Here is a 22,452-nt window from a genome sequence, read left to right as displayed (position 1 = left end):
GGGGAAACTTCCATCAGGCCCCTCTGAGCATTCTTCTGTCCCGTCTTTGTTTTGCAGCCCAGCGAAGGCTCTGCTCTTTCTTGCATCATGTCTAGGTCCTTGGTCTGCCTTAGCAAGAACCCTCCACCCTGATGTCCTCCATTAGCAATTCTGCGTGGGCAGGCCCCCTCTCACTGTTCCCTGGCTCAGTCCTCCTCCTCTTTGCCCCAAGAGGAGCTCAGCACAGTCCCTCCACCTGTTGCATTGTATTGACCAAACTCTTCTTTATTATCTTCATAAAGGTCAGAATAACTTTTTCTTTATCTTCTTTCCTTGTCAGATACCCTGTTTTTAACAATACCAAGATACTTTTCATTTTGTGAAGGAGCCGCACCATGCCTTTCCCTGTTTCTGTACCTTTTTATGCACTGTTCCCTTTGAAATGCTCCTTCCTTCCTTCTAACCCAGGAAACCTTTGCTCTGTACTTAAGGTTCACACCAGATTTTATTTCCATTGAGTCCCTGAGTACTTTGAATTTACCCTTACGAGGCTACTTATTACCTGCCACCTGAGTTCCTTCGTCTGTCTCTCCCATTTCCCATGGGCTCCTCGAAAGGGGTTCTGCTCCTCATAAGGCCTGTTGTACCCTTTTCCTCTGCGCCCAGTGAGGCTGGGTCCAGGACTTGGCTTCCCATAGGGACTCTGGATGCTCATGGCTGGAACGGATGCAGCACGACGCAGAGCTTCACGACACAGAGCTTCCTTTCAAAGCAATCACACTCCCCTTCTCTTTATAGTAATTACATGAGATTTTCACTGGGAAACTTTTAGTTCCTGTTTTTTTTTTTTAAGTGTTTTTTTTTTTCCTTAAAAAGAATAATCCATATTTAAGACTTGTCACCAATGTATACTGGCCTCTCTAAATGTTTCAAATTGTTTTTTTTCCCCCTTTTTAATATTTTGGAATGTGTGCCTTTGTGTTCTACTTTGGGATTAGAAGGCCCCTATTTACACATTCCAAACATAAGTTATCTATTTACTCTGGACCCTAATTGGGAGATCCACAGGATATCCTTTCTCACCTTTGTGACTATTCTTTTTTTTTTTTAATTTCTATTTCATGAGAGATGACATCTTGTATATAATTGGCGGAAAAATTCCTTGATAGACCCTAATTTTAGGTTTCCCTAAAGATATATTTCTTGGCTACTTAGTTATGCAGGCTGATCGCATCATATTCAGATGACCATCACCTGCATTAATTGTGTAAGATGCATGATTGGCTCCTTCCCACCTCCCTGTTCCTTTTCTTTTATCTTATTTTGAATAAGGATAAAATATTATGATATCTAATCATTTTAGTTTCACTTGAAAAAAAAAAACTTTTGGTAACAATTATTTTAGAACTCTCTTTGTATCAGACAGAGTTAAATTCTCTTTTAAAGGTGTCAATAACCCTACCATGTGTTATTAAAATATGTTTTTAGGGCAGCCCGGGTAGCTCAGTGGTTTTTCAGCCCAGGACCTGATGCTGGAGACCTGGGATCGAGTCCATGTCGGGCTCCCTGCATGGAGCCTGCTTCTCCCTCTGCCTGTGTCTCTGCCTCTCTTGTTCTCTCTGTGTCTCTTGTGAATAAATAAATAAAATATTTTTCAAAAAAGAAAGAGAAAATGTCATTATTAAAAATATATATATGTTTTTAATTCTTATTTTGCAGAGCAAAATAAGGTGGGTGATTTGTCCTGTAACATGAGGCTGGGGAGGGCAGTGCAGGGACTCCAAAGCTGGTCAGAGTCGCCCCAGCTCAGACCTGGCCACAGCCCCACACCCCAGCTTAAGCTGATGGGCCTGTTTTGTTACTCATGATTTTATATAACTTTAGTTCTCCTCTAAATTGCTTATCTAATGATATATTTTACATAGTTTTGTATCAGTTCACACTTAAAGAATAAAAATGTTCTTGGTTTGCTCTTGGTTTTATTAAGAGCTGATAGAAGGAATTGATATCATTATCTGGGTACATGGCTGGGTTCAGTTTAAACTCCATCTGACCAGCTTGTATTGGGTCCTTCATGGCACGAGTGGGAAGGAGAACTGGCCGATTGTGTGTAAAAAGTCAGCTAGACCTTCCTAGATTAAGAGCACAGGTTCTTATTTCCAGATGTAGATAGAGAATGTGGTGACGAGCTTTGATGTGAGGTCGCCGTGGGTGAGGGTGTCATCTGTAGTGACTTAGACTTGACCAAGTCGTTTGGGCTCTCAGAGTGCCAGCCTCCTGATCTGAGGCCTACAGCATCTGTCGTGTGGGATCATTTGGAAGGAATCATGTAGAGGGCCTAGCCCCGTGCTCATACTCCGTAAAGCCTTTTCCTTTGGCCATTAATTAGCTTTGTGACCTTTAGGGCAGTTTCTTAACTTCTCTGTGACTGGCTTTCTTCTTGTCAAGTAGCAATATTAATACTTGTTTTATCTACACTTAGAGGTTTTTATAAGGGTCAAATGAGATAATACACTTGAAAGCATTTGGAAAATATCCAAATGTAAGCTGCCAGGATTAATGACAGCCATTGTAACTACACCAGAGAGGGGGCGCTGGGGAGAAGCAGACTGGTTGTTGCTCTACTCCAGGGATGGCAGTAATTGCAGTGATGCTATTGTATTAAAAACAGGGTTTTCTTCCTGTTTGTCAATATAGGTATAAAACAGGAACCTCATGGATTTTTCCTCCCAACTTCAAATGAAGTTTTCTGCCTGTTATGTCATGTAGTCTTTTCCTTTGCTATACAACTTTTATGATAAAATTGCATAAATCTTCCCTTTTAAATCTGTTGTATTATTTGGTATTAAACTGAACATATGTTTATTTATGTATCCCTCACCCTTTGAGGATGTGAGCATATGCTTTATTTCGACACCTAATATGAAGAGAAACAGACTTTATTTTTCAGCGTGGTTTAGGCTTCGAGAAAGTACCTTTCCTTAGTTTATGTGCATATCCCTGTAAGATTTCCCAACATCCTATAGCATTCTTATGGAACCACAGACTAATAGGGACATTTTGACGTCTGGGCACAGATGTCTCTGTTAAATGAGCTATAGGAATCCATGGATTAAGGAACACAATTCCCTGAAGAATTTACCCCTATCGGGTGTTGGATTGTGATTGCAGCAGAAAAACAGAAAGTTGAAAGCAGTGTGTGGGAAGAAAAAGAATCAGAAATACTAGATGATGCAATCTGCCTAAATGTAATCAGATGGCAGTAGATAACCAGACGCAGGGGACGTCTCAATGCTCACCAGCATCACCTTCCGTAAAACGCACAAAAATAAGTAAATAAAAATTCTGCAAGCTAATAGAATTTAGAAAGATTCCTTTTTTTTTTTTTCTGTTTGAAAATGATCCTGCCATCTCTTAAAATTTCTAAGCGACTCCAACATGGTGCATAGATGCTCTTCAGTGCACGGTTCTGAGTAGATCAAACCCTGACCGGCCCTTTTCTCTGGGCCTGGAGAACACGTGTGGCCATGTTGAGAGCCCATCCAAGCCCAGTGGTGTGGCCTTTTCAAATTGAACTTAAACCATTTGGTATGCAAGTTCTTTTGGTCCTGGCCAAACATGACTTCCTGTTTCTGAGGAGAAAGGCTTAAAAAGTCTCATAAAAAGACTCAAAGGGCTTCTTGGATATCAAAGGGTCCTTACAAAACATTGTTTGACGAGTTAAGTGTATGGAATAAGAAACACACGGAATTCATTTCCTTTAAAATGCACATGGGATTAAGAATTATGGAGAAAAGGGCTTTAGGAAAATACATTTGAGTTTTTATCAAACTTAACTTAAAATGTGTAAAACATAACTTGAGTTGCATTAAATATATAAATCATGGCTAAAATTATCTCTTAAAATATATAACTGTTTATACACAAGAATATACTCATACAGAAGATGAACTTATAAAATAATGTGGTAGATTTTCAAGATTCAGGATAGAAATTTACATCCCAAAGGATATTCCTTTCGAAATGGACAACTTACAAAGAAAGATCTTGCATGACTCTGCCTCCCACCACCAGCATCACCACAAAACAGCATGCCTTCTTTGTTTAGAAGTTGTCTTCAGGGTTTGGAAATATTATTTTGAATAGCTTCAGTCTTCATTTTATGGCTATATTTGGAAAAATCAAATTTCATTTAGAGTCAAGTCTCATGTATAAATTAAGTGATAAATCTGGGAATTCTAATTTAGGCTTAAGAAAATCAGATGTGATTTCATTGTGGGTCTCTTAAACTGGTTCTCCGACAGTCAAAACAGAGGAGATCCAAAAAGTATTTAGAGCAATGGAATCATTCTTAGAAAAAAACATTCAGACTCATCAGATGATTATTTCAAAGGATGATACCCATTTACATGGGTATATTTTATGACATCTGTTCAAAACAAATCCCATTGCTTTATAATGGTTATGTGTTTTGATGTGTGTGTTTATGTGTTAGCATAGAAAAGATAAGAGGGAAAACATCAAAACATTGACAAGGGGCTTCCCCAAATGGTAGGATTATGGGTGATTTTTTATTTTTTGTGCTTATAAATGAGCAATTTTTTAAAAATTGTTTGTTAGTACTATGCTGGTAAGAGTTTAACCACCAACTCTCTAAACAGATAAACAAAAGCAAACTCAGATTTGTAGTGTTTACCAATTTCCATGGTGTAAATATTCCAACTATGGCTTATTTTGTTATCAACATGACATCAGTGAATGGATCACTAGGAAGAGACACCCCTATTTGCCTCTAGCATACCACTGGCACACCCGTTTCTTTCACAAACAGGAGGATATTTTACAGCAAGAGAAAATGAGAACATAAGATTACACATGACTATACACAAGGTATCACCCTAGATTTTTTTTTCATATATATGTGTTTAATGGGAAATATCACATTAAAATATTTAGAACAGTTATCTCTAGATGTATGGCACGTTTCATCTTAGAACTAACTTTAATTAAGGTGATCACATATTTTAGTTTCTAAATTCTAACAGCCTTAAGAGTGAAGAGGGGCATTATTATTAGTTTTGCAGGGAAATGGGCATTAGCTGGAACTCTCCCTAGAAAACCAGGAGATATGGTCATCCACTGTATCCTTAGCATTTCGAGAACCCCTGGTCATGAGCAGAACCTGACTCTTAGGTTGGTATTGGGGGAGGTGCTGTGCATTGAATCCTGACCTTGCTGTTTCTGGTATGTCTATGTGCATTAATGCCTGCTGTGTGATAAGCACTGTGACAGGTGCTAGGAAGGAGGACCTGGCAGGGTAGTTTGGTAAGCTCAACAGAGATATTTCATAAGGCATGGAGGATTGTCATGAAGCCTGAGATTTCAGAATGGAAGGGAAGGCATGCTCTCTTGTCCCTATGGTGTATTTGGACAGAGTGGAGGCTAGTATCCCCCAGTATTTCCTCACTTTTCCTGGAGACAGGTGATCAATTCTCTGTTATTTAGTAGGAAGAAAGGAAACACTCTGGATTTCAAGCCTGAAGCTTCACTTTCATTTACGTGTTGAATCTGGAAAAACCACATCTTCCTACTGCCTAGAGAAAATCTATATGGTTCTGAGATGGACTCGTATGCGTTATTTAAACTTTACCTCAATTCTCATGCCCCCTCCCCCCCGAAGGGCTCTCTGTTGCATGTTGATCAAAATCTCTATCTCTTAGGGATTCTTATAGTACTTGTCATTGGTGCTCTCCTGTAGTTGATCCTTGCTGTAGGTATAGTATCTTATCATAGAAGGTTTGTTGTTAGTTCTCAGTATATATTCTCTTTTATTCAGTCAATCCCCCCATATGTTTTAATTTATCACCTAAACTGAAACTCGAAAGCTCTGTGTAGACATGGATTTTTAATATAATATCTACCTTCCTTTACAAACTGCCTAGGATCATGTTTTGCTCATAGTAATAGCTAAATAAATCTTCATTTCTTAATGGGCTGAAAACCACTTTGGAATGTGCACACCAAGCGTGGCATAGGCTGGCAAATTCCTGTTAAAATTCAGAATGTCTTAATATAAGTAAGAGATTTAATAAATTCAGATCTAATTTTATACAACCAGGTGACAACTCTGATAAATCAGAGGGAAGTGAGAAATGTAATCTAGCTCAAAGAGAGCAAAGCCTTGGATTCTATCTCTGCAGATGTGCTCATCAATAAACTTGAAAAATGTAGTCACACTCAGGTAGCTGTGCTTTGGTGTGGGTGCTGTTTGGGTAGTAACTCTTGATATAATATTTCATATGAATGTTATGCATTAACGGAAGTTCAGAATAAGGAGTCCAGAGTTGCAGAGCCAGTCCCTGTCTGTCACTAGCTGGCAGGGCGACCCCACTGCAGGAAGCTTGGGCTTAGCTCCTTCCTCAGCCCCGTGGGATCTTCACTGATAGGATTCCAGGCTGACCTTTGGTTATGTTGTCTGGCTCAGTTCCCCTGGTAACTTGGCAGGAGTACAATTGTCCTTTATGTTCCTAAGCAACCTCCTTAGGATAAAATGGCTACTGACTGGACCTTGCAGCTGAATGAGAAGAAACAACAAATCAGCCTTAAATACCTGAAGGATACCATGCTTTGGGCTTTCCCATGTCAGTTCTTGTAACTGATCTGTCCTCATGCCTGTGAAATTGTGAATTGTGAAAGGTACTGACTTCTTCGAAGGCCTGAGGCTTAAACCCAGAAGGTTTTAAAACAGGGCAACTCCTGCATCTGCTTGATGTGGAGCCCTCTCCTGAGACCTGTACCTCTGCTGGGACCCGGCTGGGGGCGGCTTAGGGTCCCTCCTCTATTCCTCTGAGTAAACAGGAGCAAAGTTGGCTTTTGTATGGGAGTGTTTACTCCTCGGTGGGCAAAGTCCTAGTACAGTGTGGAATCTGGAGTTATTGCAATGGATTTTATTTATTTATTTATAGAGAGTTCATTCGTGTGTGTGCACAGGGGGTGGGGCACAGAGGGAGAGGGAGAAGCAGACTCCACACTCAGCATGGAGCCCAATGACCCTGAGATCCCAGGTCCCTGATCCCAGGGTCCCTGAGATCACAACCTGAGCCAGAATCAAGAGTTCCACACTTAACTGACTGAGCCACCCAGGTACCCCTGCAATGGGATTTATTTATTTATTTATTTATTTATTTATTTATTTATGAGAGAGAGAGAGAGAGAAAGAGAGAGAGAACAAGAGAAAGGGAGAAGCAGACTCCTCCCTGAGCAGGGAGCCTGGTGTAGGGCTCTATCCTAGGACCTTGGGTTCATGATCTGAGTCAAAGGCAGATGCTTCACTGACTGAGCCACCCAGGCACCCCTGCAATGGGCTTTTAAAATGCATTTTTGAATCAAGGGTTTTTTTTGTGAATTGGAGTAAACATGTCATACATGTTTATATAGCGATGTTTTAAAATGTATATGTAAGCTGCAAAAAAGTACATTAAAATACCAAGAAATTTATTATATCTTGTTATAATTGGATACTTACTCATCATATTATTATTAAATGGATATTACATTAAAATATTGACTTTGAAATAATTTTTTTGCTCTCAATATTTCTTCAAGATCTAGCATTCTATAACCTTCATGCTTATGTGTCCTTTGATAGTGTGCCTATTACTAATATTAAATAAGTGTGTTCACTAACATCTTTACCAACTGAGAAATCAACAAATTCTCAGAATTCCAGGCAAAAACATTTCCTTCAAATGTTAACTTACAAAAACTAAGATAACCAAGAGTTGGCTTCAGTTGTTTTGAGAAGTGATGATTTCTTCTGAATTAAACCAAAGGATGAAAATGTGTCTGTATTTATTGCATATTAGTTATATGTGTGGAGGTACCACATGCATTCATATATGGGTGCGAATATCTTCAAACTCTAAGATATAGCAGCTTTTTAAAAATTAAGAGCACCTATTCCTTTCTCATGACCCCTTTTGGCAGAGCTGAAGAGGTGGTCTCTGGTGGCTCTCTGGCCACGTGAGTGGACCAAGTGCTTGAGAAAGTAACTAGGGGGCTCCTGGGGGGCTTAATCAGTGAAGTGTCTGCCTTCAGCTCAGGTCATGATCTCAGGGTCCTGGGATCAAGCCCCACATCGTGCTCCTTGCTCAGCTGGGAGTCTGCTTCTCCCTCTCCCTTTGGTGCTCCCCCTGCTTGTGCTCTCTCTCTCTGTCAAATAAATAAATAAAATCTTAATAATAAAAAGAAGAAGGTAACAGGATATCTAAATACATAGAGTTTTGTTGACAAAAATCCTGTAATTGCACCCAGAAACATGCTGGAAGGCAGCCCTGAGCGGAATGGGGCAGGGTAGCCAGTACTGTGAAACACATTCTTAGCTGTCTCCTACAAGAGCAGATGCTGTACCAATACCGCTATAAGTAGCACCATCAAAAAAATTCAAATTTCACCACATATTAAAGAGAAATTTAGACACAGATGAATAGGCTCACAGGGGTGAGGAAGTTCCATATTCTCCAAAAACCAAGAGCCACTCAGCTGCTCCAGGCTGGGCCCAGGCATTTAATGAACAAAAAAGTTGGCATCCGGAGCATCTTTTGCTCTCCAAAATCATTGTGATTTTCCTTTTCAGAGACGGCACATTATTTTTAAGACACTACCCCACCTAGTGAAGACACGGGCAGAGAAGTTCCCTGCTTCCCAGTCCAGCCTTCATCAAGATTATTTAGAACATGTGTTACAGTTAAAAAAAAGAAAGAAAGAAAGAAAGAAAGAAAGAAAGAAAGAAAGAAAGAAAGAAAGAAACCCTCCAAAGTGTCAGAAAACAGAAGACGAGGGTGCTGGGAGAAGGGAGGCGTCAGGAGAAAAGGAAGCCGGGGTTATTAGGGTTTGAGACATCACACACACAGCCTTTCTTCTGCGAGGGCCAGGGCCTTATTTCAGCTCCCCTTCCCACAGACTTTCCTAAGCAGCAACTACAAAGAGGCTGGGGATTTCTGAGCATCTTGAATAGATCAGAGGGAATCCAGATGAATCGGGAGGAAAAGTGCCCCAATCATTTGAAGGTCAGGGCCTCCAGGAAAGGAATGGCAGACATTCGCCAAGCAGCACGATTACTAAGGAACTAGGGGGAGGGGAGGAAGGAGGAGGAAGGAGCCTGCGGGGCGGCAGCACAAGTGCAGGGACAGGGTGGGACGGAGGTGCCAGGGTGGCCCGGGGAGGGAGGGCCAGGCAGCAGGGTAGAGGCGCCCAGGCTGGGAGGAAGGAGGTAGGGACGCAGAAGGGGAGAGGAGGGAGGAGGTAGGGACTGAGAAGGGGAGAGGAGGGAGGAGGTAGGGACAGAGAAGGGGAGAGGAGGGAGGAGATAGGGACTCAGAAGGGGAGAAGAGGGAGGAGATAGGGATGGAGAAGGAGAGAGGAGGCAGATGGTGACACAGAGACAGCCCATCTGAATGCAGATCTGTCAAGAACACTGCCACCACTCACCCTTGGCTTGTTGCAGGCCAGGTGTCCAGATGCAGACCATCGAGGTGGCCCCAGGACACCGGGCCGAGGCTCCTGTTTTATCCCAAAGTTGCAACGGACTAAATCGTGAATCTGACGTCTATTAAGGCATTTTCTGAGTCACAAAACCTCTCTCCTTAAATTTATCGGTGCTTTTAGCAACTAGAAATCTGCTTCATGTCTTCAAGTGCCACATCCTTTCCTTAGCAGGGACCCAGGTCCAGTGACAGCAACACAGGACAACACCGGTGATCACAGCCTTCGTAGAACTGAGCAGCTGCCCTTGATCACAGGGACAGAGGACAGGCCACCGTGGGGCGTGTATTTGCAGTTTTTTGGTTTTTTTTTTTTTTTTTTTTGTCTGTGCCACCTCTATGCGATCATTTGTCCCAACAGTAGAAAATTACTCAATTCTTTTAGGTTGAAGTGCCCCAGTTATTTTACCCTGAATTCAATAATCTTGATCTCTGATTGCCAGCATTTTTGCCCCCCAGAGACAAAATAGATACAGGCTAAGAGGAGAACAGAAGCCTGAGACCCACACGGTGGCCCTGGGTGCGTGGCGGTTCCAGCCACCTCGCTCTTCCTTGTATCTTCTGGGACTTTGTTCCAGGGAACAGGTGGAGTGAAGCATCAGGGCCACACCGCTGTCCCTGGGACGAGGACTCACGTGGGGCAGGAGGCGAGGAGGGAGCTTGTGTGTGACGAAGCCAAGAAGGGATTTCCATGAACAGCTCCACAACAGGGCTCTTCAGAATTGCCTATTTTGTGGAGTATTATCACAATTCCGTGCACAAGGAGGCGCGGCCGTCCCCAGTGCGTACATTTGTTGGGAGGTAATTACCAGTTCAGACTCCTCTTCAGGCAATCCCTGTGACCCCCACCCAAGCCACTTTCTACAGGGATTGAGAATTGCCAGTTAAGAATGCTCAGGAATGTTTGTCATAGATGTTTCAATATGCAGATCAGCCCTGGAGACTTGAAAATCCGTCAAAGCTCCATTGTGTCAAGGACCCATTTCTTTAAATTAGTTCTTGCATATGTATTTAGAATTCAATAGACTAAATCAGCTTCAGGGAAGCAGTCAAGGGGTAGTGATTAAACAGTATATACTTTTCAAAACTGTTTATGTGACAAAAAGTAACATTGCAGTCAATTATTCAAATATGACTTTCTTAAGAATTGAGGAAGTACACATGTTAATAGTCTCTTCTGTATGTGGCTGCTATAGAAATTAGAGTATGAGCAATGCGAAGAGGTGCTAACAGAGAAATAATCACCCCTCATATCTCAGTTCTTAGAGAACAGAGGGCAGATTTTTCATGATGGTTGCCCAGATGGCCAGTCGGGGAAACGGGGAGTCGCTAAGATGTGTGTGGGGCCCTCCACCCTTGTCCGCCTCCCATCCATCCATGTCTGCTCCACGCCAAATGGAACAGGGACTGTGACACCAGCCATGCATGACTCTTTTCTTTTCTTTTGCCCTCCTTCCATCTGGTCTGGGAAGTGCTCTGACACATGGGTTACCTTCTAGCCCTCCCCACAAATTATGCTACCAGCTGGCAGAGGGGCTGAGTTGGCGAGAAGTCGGCAATGCCATGGACCAAGGCCAACCGTCACCATTCAACTCAACATCTTTCCTTCCTTTACCTCTTTTCCCTCTCCTGGCTTCTCATTTCTCTCCTGGAAATTCTTAGCAGAATGAAGCTAAAAAAGTAAATAAGCTAAAGCAAAGCTGACAGTAATAGAGTAATAGTAAAGCCTCCAGAATGTTACATCTTTGAAAGACATCGTTGATATTTTCTGGAGTTTGTCAAATTCAGTGATGCTTTTTTACCTCCCCACCAAACACACTCTAGGAGGGCAAAGATTGTGCTGATGAATTACTATGGTGATGTATTCATTGTATTCACACCACACTTTTGTTCATATTCTTTTCCCCAAACTGGTGGAAATCACCCCCTACCCACAGGCATTTTTTCTTTTTTCTTATTCAGCCAAACCACAGCATTTCATTGACAAATTCCTTGCAGGATGTAGAGCTCGCTCTCCACTGGAAGTTTACAGAGTTGACTGACAACGCTTGCCAATGTTGTGGTGATTTTCTCTACCTTTGTTTTGTTTTTAATGATTGGATTCTCCACTACTGGGGAGGGGCCCATGAACACAATGTGGAGAGGAATGGTCCTTGCCATTTCTTCAAGTGGAAAAATCAACAGCATTATCAGAGCATCTGAACAACAAAAATGACTTTCCAGAAACTCAGTTCCTTGTCTAAAGGGAGTGTTGGCATAATGGTTACTGTCAGGCAAGTTCAGCATCTCAGTGTTTTCATTTCCCAGTTGCATGGTCCTGGGCAAATTATATGATTGTGTCCATATCAGTTTCTTTATTTGTAAAATGAGAAAAAAAAGGACTGTTTACCTAAAAAGGTTTTGGTGATTTTTAAAATTAATCCGTAGTATGTGTTTAGAATAATGTCTGAGGCAGAATAAATTCTCAACAATTTTTAGATATTCTATCTTGTTTTGTTGTATCATTGCCATGCCTATGATCTCATGGCCACTAGCACAAATTTATATTCCTGGCTCAATATAATTATTGGCTGATTCTTAGTTCCCTTGATTGGTGGGTTAATATTCTTTGTTTAATGTTTGAAAACACATATATTTAAATGTGAGTATTTGAACAATACTGAGAATATACACCAAACCTTAAATTTTCTACTCTACCCTCCAAACTTCTTCCCTCTGAGGCAATCACTGTCAGCAATTACTTATATACCTTCCAAAATATGTGTGCTTGTGCATTCCTTTATGAAAAATCCTACCAACGCTCTTTCTATCCCTCCTGGAGCTCACACTTTTGTGTTCCCACCAAAGGTAATCATTGTTTCAGATTTTATATTTATATACCTTGTTTTCCTTTTTAATACTTTTATCATACGTGACTCTACACAGTATTTTTTCAGCTATTCTTATTTTAAGCTTTGCGAAAAAAGGTTATCATTCACTTTTTTTTGTTTACTTTTTAGTAAATGGGAGCACATTATATATACTTTTCAGCCTCTTTTTCTCTTAACAGTATTCATTGATTTTTTTTAAAGTATTTGAGCCAATTGTCAGATCAAAACAGTTTTCCTAATTGTAGACTGATGATGATAAAAATAAGATTAAATTTTCAAACCCATTATGCCTAGAAATAGTATCATTTAGTTTATCTTTAAAACATTTTCTTTCTTCTTCTTAGGTCTCTTAACATATCTGGGAACTAAATGGTTAAGCATTGATGTCACTTCAAAGTTATGGAGGTAGTACGTGACATGAGAGCTGAGATTAATGTCCACTTCTCATCAACACTGGAGTTGAGGGTTCCACCACATTTATTAGAGGTCCGGGTATATTTATTATTTAAGATAATAGCTTAATAATAACTCTCATACTGATATGAATGCTGTCAGATGATCTTAAAATGAAATTAACAGTTTTGCTTCTAATCGTTCTAGTTAACCCTTCAGGTTATTATTAAAATGGGCACAATGTTGATGGTGAGTATATATTAGCTGTTAAAAATAAGCTTTCAGTACCTTCCATGCAAAATCAATTAGACTAGCAGCCCTAGAGATTTGAGAACACAAACTCTAAACCTGTGGTGCTTACAATTCAGTATTGAAACAAATTCCATCCACGTAAAGATGCTAATTATGAGATCTCTTGGAGTTAGCTGAATATCATAGTGGAATGGTGAGCAGGCAAGGGAACTTGAAGTTAGCACCTAGGGACCCTTTAGGAAGTGTAGACATCTCTGAGTGCCTTTGTAGCCAAGGAAAAGCTAGAGGCCATGGATGAATCAACTCCATAAAAATGCATGTTTTGTAGTTTGCATGCATTCACTTTACCAAATTGCTTTATATTCAGTGTTTAATTTGCCTCACACTTCTCAGGAAGAAAGAGAAAATATCTCACTTAAGAGCATCCAGATAAATACAACTAAAACATTGAGATGAGACCTGTGTATGTTCATATGTAAGCCAATTTAAGAGTTCTTCCAGTCTCAGGTTGCTGACTGGTTTGAGGCTTTATTTTCATCTACTCCCCTGCCCTCGCTTCTCCTCCTTCCCCTCATCTTTCATTCCACACTTGTTGAAAATCTACTACGTGCCAGGCTTAATACAGGACAATGTTTAGGCCCTGGGACAACATATTGGTCACAGTCACTTGAATTCAGAGTAAAAATGAAACACATGATTTTTGGTTAGTTTCAATGTGTGCATTTATGATAAAAGAGTGTGTTTGGCAGATAAAGGGTGAAGTCAAAGGTATGTAGCAAATGATTTCAGCATTTGAACATAACTAGAACTCCATCTCCTCACACACTTGATTCTTCTATTGGCTTTATTTATAGCATGTCTTAAAAAAAACACATTTGGAGGAAAATTAAACCGAGAGATTCCCTTTCATGATGGACAAAATAACCCTGTGTTTTGTATATAACCTAGCCTAAGGAACAGAGGAAATAGAAGCATTGGTTTTCTCATGAATGGAGAGACTAGGGAAACATCTCCAATATATGAACCATGACTTAAAACAGATTTTAAATTCCCTCTTCTTTCTCCCCTCTACCAAGTGGTTATGTGCCATGCTATTAACAGACTCAAAGGGATTATACGAGCCAGGGTAAGTTGCTTGATTCTGGGGTTGCTGGTAAGCATAAGTATTCTCCTTCTTTCAGAGTGGCTGGGTAGAGGCATAAATAACCAAAATCATTGGAAAAGGAGAGCAAAGTTACAAAGACAAAGTAGGTAAGCAATTACAGAAACACAGTCTGTGCTTGACCTGCTGGTCCTGTCATCGGGCTACTCATTAAGCAGATACGATAATAAAGAATCTTGAAAACATCATGCCAAATGGAAGAAGTCAATCACAAAGGCCATATCTCGCATTATTTTGCATATATGGAAGGTACCAGGAAAACCTATACAGATGCAGACAATGTATTAGCGGTTGCCTGGGGTAGGTAGAAAGAGTAGGAAGAGGTGGAAAGAACACCTGATCATGCAAAGGGGCTTATTTCTGAGTGATGGTCATATCCTAGAATTATATTGTGGTGCTAGTTGCATGACTCTGTGAATATACTCAAAGCCACTAAACTGCACACTTTAAATGGATGCATTTTATGTCATATGAATTATACCACAACAAAACTCAAAGAAACTCCAACCCAACAACAGAAAAGATGAGTAACTCTACGATGAGGGTCTTCTCCAGCCCTACTAGCTAGCACAGTTTCCTGAGTGGAATGGCGGAAGAGTCACCCTAGAGCAGGATCTGGCTTGAGATACCTTCCTGGGCTCACCACTCTGTGATCTGAATTCGGACCCTTCCTTGTTGGGAGACCTTGGTTGGAGGTGGCCACAAGTTGCATCAACACAAATGAAGGAAAAAAATAGTATAAATGACTGGTCAAGGAAAAAGCAAGAGAGCTAAGGGATATTTTCTAGTTGTCTTATAATATCTGTGTTCTTTGGAGAAGCTCCTTCCCCTATCCCAGTGGCTTTATTGTTTCCTTATTATCTGTTTTTTTCTTGATCCCTCTGACAGAATTTCCTCCCTGGAAATGGATTGACAACACAGAACAATAGCATTTGGCTTCATGGAGGAGGGAGGATCTGGGTTTAACTCTGCAGAATCCTCCTGTGTGTGTGTGTGTGTGTGTGTGTGTGTATTCTTCAGGTCTAGAGGTTGAGCTCATAATACTCTTCAGTTCATGGTTCTCTATTGTTATCGATTTGTGCAAAAGTCCTTTTTTAAAATTCTATTTTTATCCTTTCTGATACTCATGATCTATTCTCATCCCTCCCACTTTTTTTTAACCACTCAAATGTGGTTCTTGCCTGTCACTTTGTTTTTATGTGCTCTTTCATAATAAGAGTATTTTGAATAAACATAAATAATATTTTTTAAGATTATATTTATTTATTTACTTATTTATTTGAAAGAGAGAGAGAAATAGCGAGACAGGGAGCATAAGCAGGGAGGAGAGGGAGAAGCAGACATCCCGCTGAGCAGGGATCCTTGCTTGGGGCTCAATCCCAGGACCCTGGTATCATGACCTGAGCTGAAGGCAGATGCTTCATGGACTGAGCCACCCAGGCACTCCTAAATGGTATTTGTTCTGAAGTCATTGTTATGATTCTTTTAGTCTCTTGCCTCGTTAGCACCATACAACTATGTCTGAATATCACCTATTAAAGGATTTGAATGCTTATTTAAAGCAACTATGTAAAATAAACTAAATTATATAGAATTAATCATGTTACTATACTCTAAACTCCTTGAGGGAGAGCATATGTGCCTTGTCAATGTTCTTTGAATGTTGAAAGAAAATAAGAATGGAAGAACAGAGAGATGATGGAAGGAAAGAATGAACGTGTCTGAGCTCTCGCACACCTGTCCTCCCACATTGCCGTCCTTCATTAATCCTGCCCCCTTTTACACTCCACTGTTGCCCTCCTTTTCGTGGTCCCCTTCCTTCTGACCTAAGTACTCAAGCATGTTGTTGAATAATAGCAAATGTTTCCCATCATGGCCTCTCTTTATTGATACAGTCAACACTTGCAGTATTCAAAAACAGATTGGTCATGTTTAAGCCAAGTGTTTGCTGATCGCTCATTAGTCCCAGATGCTCAGACTGTTTGTTAGTCTTTCTACTTGACACCACCTCCTACAGATTTGGTACCAACGCAGCAGCTTAAGGGAGCTCTGGTGGGGCTGTGATAGATACTGTTCAGCTTGTTGGATAATTAAAATAAAAACTTATGGTAGCCAAGATTTAGCTGAGATCTGAGGCTTTGACAAAAAGGTCATATTCACAGGACCCTGTCCAAGCCTTGCTGGCTCTCAACTAAAGGGGGTGTTCAAACTTAAAGTCATGAATCCAATGATCACAATCTTGCTTAAAGGAGTCAGATACTCAAAGTAATTGAAACAAGAAGCTAGAAAAAAAAAGTAGCTAGAACTATAGCTTCAAAAGTAGATGCAACATGGGTTTGTTTTTTCCGCTCTTCATCTAGATTTTCACCTTTTTTCAAAGTTGTGACTCATGATTCACATCCCTAGTGAACTCTGCCTGGATTCGTAAACTCTCAGTGGCCATTCTTTCATGGAAATATTCCCATAGATTCTCCTATGTCTAGTTTCTGATGCTTGCCAGTTGGTATGCAGGAGGTGGCACTGTCTTTATAGAAGATGGCACTTTGATATGTATAGACTTCTTACTTATGTTTGGTTCTCCAGAAAATGAACTTGGGAGGAGAGATTTCTGTGCAAGAGATTTTGGGGAAGTGCATTCAGAAACAGCATCATTCAGGGAATTAGGGGAGCATACTGGACAGAAAGCACTATTGAGCTACAATGCAGTGCCACAGAGACCTCAGCTAATAATGTAGGGAGCTCAGGAGCTGGTGTGGCCCAGGGAGTCGTCCTGAATCAAGGCAAAACACCAGAGGTTTGTACCCCAGGGACCCAGCGATTCCTGAATTGGTGGTTACCTGTTAGCAATGAGCCAGTTCTTCCAGCGCCTGAGGAAATACGTACCTTCATCTTGGAGGTCTGAATAGCATACCACAACATTTTGCCCAGTGCATTATTTTACCAAAACAATGAGGTTGACATTATCAATCTCGTATTGTAAAGGAGGGATTCTGGACTTATGGAATATATATGAGGCCATTATTTCACACTCAGGTAACACAGCTATGTGGTGACAGGGGCAGCTCTTGAAACCAGGTTTTGAATTAAAAAAAAATAGGTAATTTCATGGACAAGTTAGGAAAAAAGAAAAGGAGGAAGGTAAAAAAATTGTTCCAGAAAACTGAAGAGATTTGAAACTTGTCCTAGCATAATGTCACATCTGTGATAAACATGAGTCCAACAGTGAAGAAGGTATTAAAGCAGTTTGCTTGTGCATTTCAAGGTCAAATCTCAGTGCCTCCCCATCACCTCCTTCATTCAGTTCTGGAAATTCCAAAGGAAAGATGAGTGCCAGTCAGTTAAGGTACAACAAACTAAATAGAAGTCAGAAAAAAGCCTCTGGTTCTGGTGTAAGTGTGAGTGAGTGTGAAGGTGTGTGTGTGTGTGTGTGTCGAGGGCTGGGAGGTATTAGGGGAGAATAATTGGCTAGCAGGTCACAGTGGGGAAGTAGGTGAGAGAACACTTTGTGGGTGGGTCCCTTTCCCTTACGATGTTATTTGGAGATGCCACTGACAATCTTATTATTCTTTCAAGACTTAAAAAAAAAAAGAAATTTTGTTTGTAACCTGCAGCCTCCGAGCATTTGCTCCTCAGCACCAAGAGCATCAAGCCTGCAGGTAAGACTTGATTACAGGTAAGATAAATGACTCTAGAACACAGTAGTGAAGTCTCAGGAGCAGGTGCTCATTCCATAGGCTTTTTCGCACAGGTGTTTGCCTACACTTCTCCTGACCTAGACGAGGAAGGACACACGCTAGCATTTCTCTTTTTCCCTGTCATAGGTGCTCAGCCAAATAACTAAAAATCTCAGGTGAAAAAAAAAAACAAAAAAAATAAATAAAAAAAAATAAAAATCTCAGGTGAATATAAACTTCGAAGACAAATAATGAGGCATTTTAAGGATAATTCACTGAATGCCCTATTCCAAAGATAGCATAATTATGAAAGCAGGGAGATTAGGAATTCACAGTAAATGTTCTTAAGGAGAATATCTTATATTTGAAGCAAGAACAAGTAGTTATAAAGTAGGAAGAATACAGTACGTATAGAAAATATAGTAGTTAAAGGTGTCTATAGATGAGTTTATTAAAGAGTCAAAGAACAAATCAGCAAGTTGTAATACTAGCTACAATTTTTCCCAAGGGCATGGAGAAAGAGAAAGAGTAAAATAAAACAACAAAAATACAAACATAAAAAGTTAAAATATGTGCAGGAGAGAGCAATAATGCCCTAAACCTATTCAAAGGATGCTCTAGAAGAATCACAGAAACAACACATCAGTTTCTTAGAGTGAAACAAACACTTAGAGCATAAAACCTTTCCAAGGTTACTACCTATAAGAAATGGTACCTTCGCCCCCACACCACACAAAGAATGTTGATATCTGACTTATTCACAACAGCCAAAAAACTAGAAAATTCCTAGTGTCCATTAATATGTAAACCGATAAACAAAATGTGATACGTCCATGCAATGGAATGTTATTTAGCAATGAGCATGATAAAAGTCACATGGATGTATTCCAAAATCATTATGCTAAAAAAAGAGGCAAGACATAAAAAGTGCACACCATACTATCTCATTGAAATGAAATTCTATAAGAAAGGGACTAATTCATAGTGATGGAAAGATTAGTGGTGGCCCAGGACTGGGGGGAGGAAGAGAGTTTCATCACAAGGGTGCATGAAGGAAATTTTTGGGGTGAGGGAATGTATCTTGATTTTTGTGGTGGTCACAAGAAGGGATAAATTTTCAAATTCACTAAACTTCACTTAAAAAGTATTCATATTATGACATGCAATGATACCTTAATAAAATTAACATATTTGTAAAGGAAAAGGAAACAGAGAAAAATGCATTCATGTAGGTAATGTATTTTCTACCAAAACTCTCCAGAGATGCAGAAACGTTGAACATAAATACACAACAAGCTATTTTTCAAACTAGCTCAAAATAAGGTCAAGTATGAACATTTAAACTTAGTCTAAATATACCTGAAGCAAAAAAAATATGTATGATAAAATATTATCTAGCTAAATAAATTGTGCATAAGAACATAAATTATCCAATACAGTTTAGCCCTCAAATAAAACATTTTATTACCAGAAAGTTCTGTCAATATATTAGTAGATTAGTGGAGTAAAAGATAAAAGATCTCAAGAGAGGCAGGAGAAAGCATTTATAAAATTCAGCCTTTAAAATAAACCTCAGAAGATTTGAATGAAGAATAACTATACATAAAAGTCTTATTATTTTATACAAAAGTCCTAGGGCAAATATCATTTGTAATGCTGTATCTTTGGTTTCCATGCTGACTTTGTGAAGGTGGATATTTCATTTAGTTATTTGAGTTATAAGGCCTGAGACCTTTATTTGCTACATGGAAATTTTCCTTTGTTATTTTTTCTCTTTTCTTTTTATGATGTTTGTTCTTATAACATTTTACTATTTTTATTTAACTATACGTGCAACGATTAAAAAGGAATCAGGGCAAGATCCTCCATGATTAGCATTTGCTTTTGAATACACTGAGTTTTTCCTGGGTGAGCAAGTTTTCCTAGGTGAGCAAGTTTCCTGGGTGAGCAAGTTAAAGGAGGGTGGATAGACCAACAGGCAACACCTGAGAGCCCCATGGTGGTGTGCACGGTGTCAAGCACCAGCTACATTTACCAGCACAAACCATCTTTCTGTCAGGGCAGGAATCTAGTCCTTGATGGAAGTGTAAAGAGTAAGAACAGGTGCTTATTTCCAGATAAATAAATTAGGGATCCCTTTGCCAGCATCAATCACAAAGACTCATTCTTCATAAAACTGTAGAAGCCTGGAACACCTGGGTGACTCAGTGGTTGAGCATCTGCCTTCAGCTCAGGGCATGATCCCGGGGTCCCCAGATTGAGTCCTTTATTGGGTTCTGCATGGAGCCTGCTTCTCCCTCTGCCTGTGTCTCTGCCTCTCTCTGTGTGTCTCTCATGAATGGATAAATAAAAATCTTAAAAAAAAAAAAAAAAAAAAAAAAAAGCTGTAGAAGACTAATTAACCAGAACTGAATTACCTGGTCCTGAAAGTACTGAAAACAAGGCTAACTAATCCTTGGGGCTTTGAATTAGGCCTTTTAAAATACTCTTAAGAGAATAAGCAAAGCCTTCAGATGAGAGGTGACAGGACACAATGCGAGGACCTCCATAAGATGCAGTGTGCTGTCTGAGCGTGGTTCATATACTGTCATCTCAAAGAAAGCTCGGTGAATTCCGATTCCGTGCTTTTCTAACGATATCTTCCAATAAAAAAATTACAGCCTCCCAGTAGATATCAAGTAAACACTTCCATCTAGAAGAAAGAAGCACACTTCACATGGGAAAAATGAGGATGTTGTCATGACAACTATGAAGAGTGTTTTATTAGATGGCTGAATTGAATGCTGTGCAGAGCTCCTGGGCTCTATGTTCTTATTTGAAATTCTGGAAACCTGCTTGGTGTCTCATACCCTTATAATCATACAAAAGGTGGCTACAGTGATCCCCAAAGAGTGACCTAGTGAAACATCTTAATCCTAGCATCTGTTTCAAAACTGATAAACATCCAACACATAGAGAGGCCTCTGGACTGCCACTCACTTGTGTACTGTGCTACTGTGTTGATCAAATGAAGCCTCCCATTTTATAGAACGTTTTGACAATGTTCTTGGTGCTCAAAGGCCCCAGGACTGTCCCAAGAGCTGGAGTTTTCACGGGGAGAGAGAGAGAGAGAGCCACAGATCTGAATGGAGAACCAGATCGGGATTTTCTTGGCCATACCAGATTACTTATCTCAAAGATCTCTGTTTCCTTTTGTTCAAATTCTTCATAGTTGGAACCAATATTAAGTCAGTCTTTATACACGTTTAAAAGCTGGTTGGCCAGAAAACTTTCCTACAAATGCTTTGGTTAGTCTCACCTGCTCTAATTGTATAATTGCGGATATCTTATTTTTGCTTTGAAAGGATTTAAAATTAACAATAAATACTCTAAACACCCTGTCTTAACCCATAAACAGCTAACTTCAGAAAAAAAAAATCAGCTAATTGTGATTATCCACAAAGATTGTGTACAAGGATGATAGGAACATGGACCATTTGTATAAATTGCCTCGTTTTTTCCCCAAACAGTGCTCTGAATGATCACTCAAAATGATATAATGTGTCCCAGGAGCCTAGAACAACACATAGCACATGAGAGGCTCTCAGTGCATAGTTTTTGAATAAATTGATCTGATTCTCACTTTACTCACTGTCATGAATTGCAGAACTCAAGTATTCTGACTTCAGATGCAGGATTTTGATCTATATGCTGCACTATATTCTGAGTACTCCTATTTAATTATGATTTTATTTTCTTTTGCATTAGAATAACATGTCAGCTTGTTTCCCTCCTCTACTAATTGGGAAGGTTTTAGGGAATAGAGAGGATAATCTATAGACTTGCTTGTCTTTTCTCTTTTTCTTTTTAGATTTTATTTATTTATTCATGAGAGACACACAGAAAGAGGCAGAGACACAGGCAGAGGGAGAAGCATGCTCCCTGCAAGGAACTTGACGTGGGACTAGATCCCAGGACCCCAGGATCACGACCTGAGCCAAAGGCAGATGCTCAACCACTGAGCCACCCAGACATCCCTAGATCTGCTTGTTTTAAACTCTAAAGGAAGAAACCTGTCTCTAGCCACTGGAGCCAAGCATCATGGGTAGAACATGTGGGTGTTAGATGCAGATAAAATTCGAATTTTACCTTGGGCGCTGTTATGGGCTGAATTGTATCCATGCAAATCATACACTGAAGCCCTTACTCCCAGAACCACAGAATGTGAATGTATTTGGAGAAGGGGTCTTGAAAATGATAAGTAAGTCAGAAGGCTATTAGGATGGGTCTTGATCCAATATGACTGGTGTTTTTATGAAAAGAGGGAGAGACACCAGGGGCACATACACACACAAAAAAGACCATTTGAAGACACAGAGGCAGCTGTCTGCAAGGCCAGGAGAAAGGCCTCAGGAGAAATCAAAGCTGCTGACACCTTGATCTTAGACTTCCAGCCTCCAAAACTGTGAGGAAATTCATTTTGGCTGCTTACACCTCCCAGCCAGAGGGAGAAACAAAGCTGGAAGTTAGAAGCCCACTAAAGCTCAGAATGCAAGAAAAGCGCCATGACAGTGAAATAAGTCAGACAGATACTCAAGACC

General features: G+C 40.1%; 2 long non-coding RNA genes across 2 annotated transcripts in view; one reads left to right on the top strand and one right to left on the bottom strand.

Moving 5' to 3' along the window:
• Positions 1-4,010: 4,010 nt before the first annotated feature.
• The window catches only part of LOC111090469, a 51,331-nt gene continuing 32,889 nt past the window's right edge, over positions 4,011-22,452 (bottom strand). The window contains exon 6 of the long non-coding RNA XR_005371784.1: positions 4,011-4,145. This is a non-coding gene — a long non-coding RNA (uncharacterized LOC111090469). The remainder of the gene's footprint in view (positions 4,146-22,452) is intronic.
• On the top strand, positions 6,524-17,854 carry LOC111090470. Its single transcript, XR_005371785.1, has 4 exons — positions 6,524-6,675; positions 12,736-12,877; positions 14,218-14,287; positions 17,772-17,854. It is a non-coding gene; the product is annotated as an uncharacterized LOC111090470 (long non-coding RNA).

Source organism: Canis lupus, chromosome 17, assembly GCF_011100685.1.
Source record: "Canis lupus familiaris isolate Mischka breed German Shepherd chromosome 17, alternate assembly UU_Cfam_GSD_1.0, whole genome shotgun sequence".
NCBI lineage: Eukaryota > Metazoa > Chordata > Mammalia > Carnivora > Canidae > Canis > Canis lupus.
Note: the sequence above shows the minus strand (reverse complement) of the source record. Positions and strands in the feature narration are given on the sequence as shown.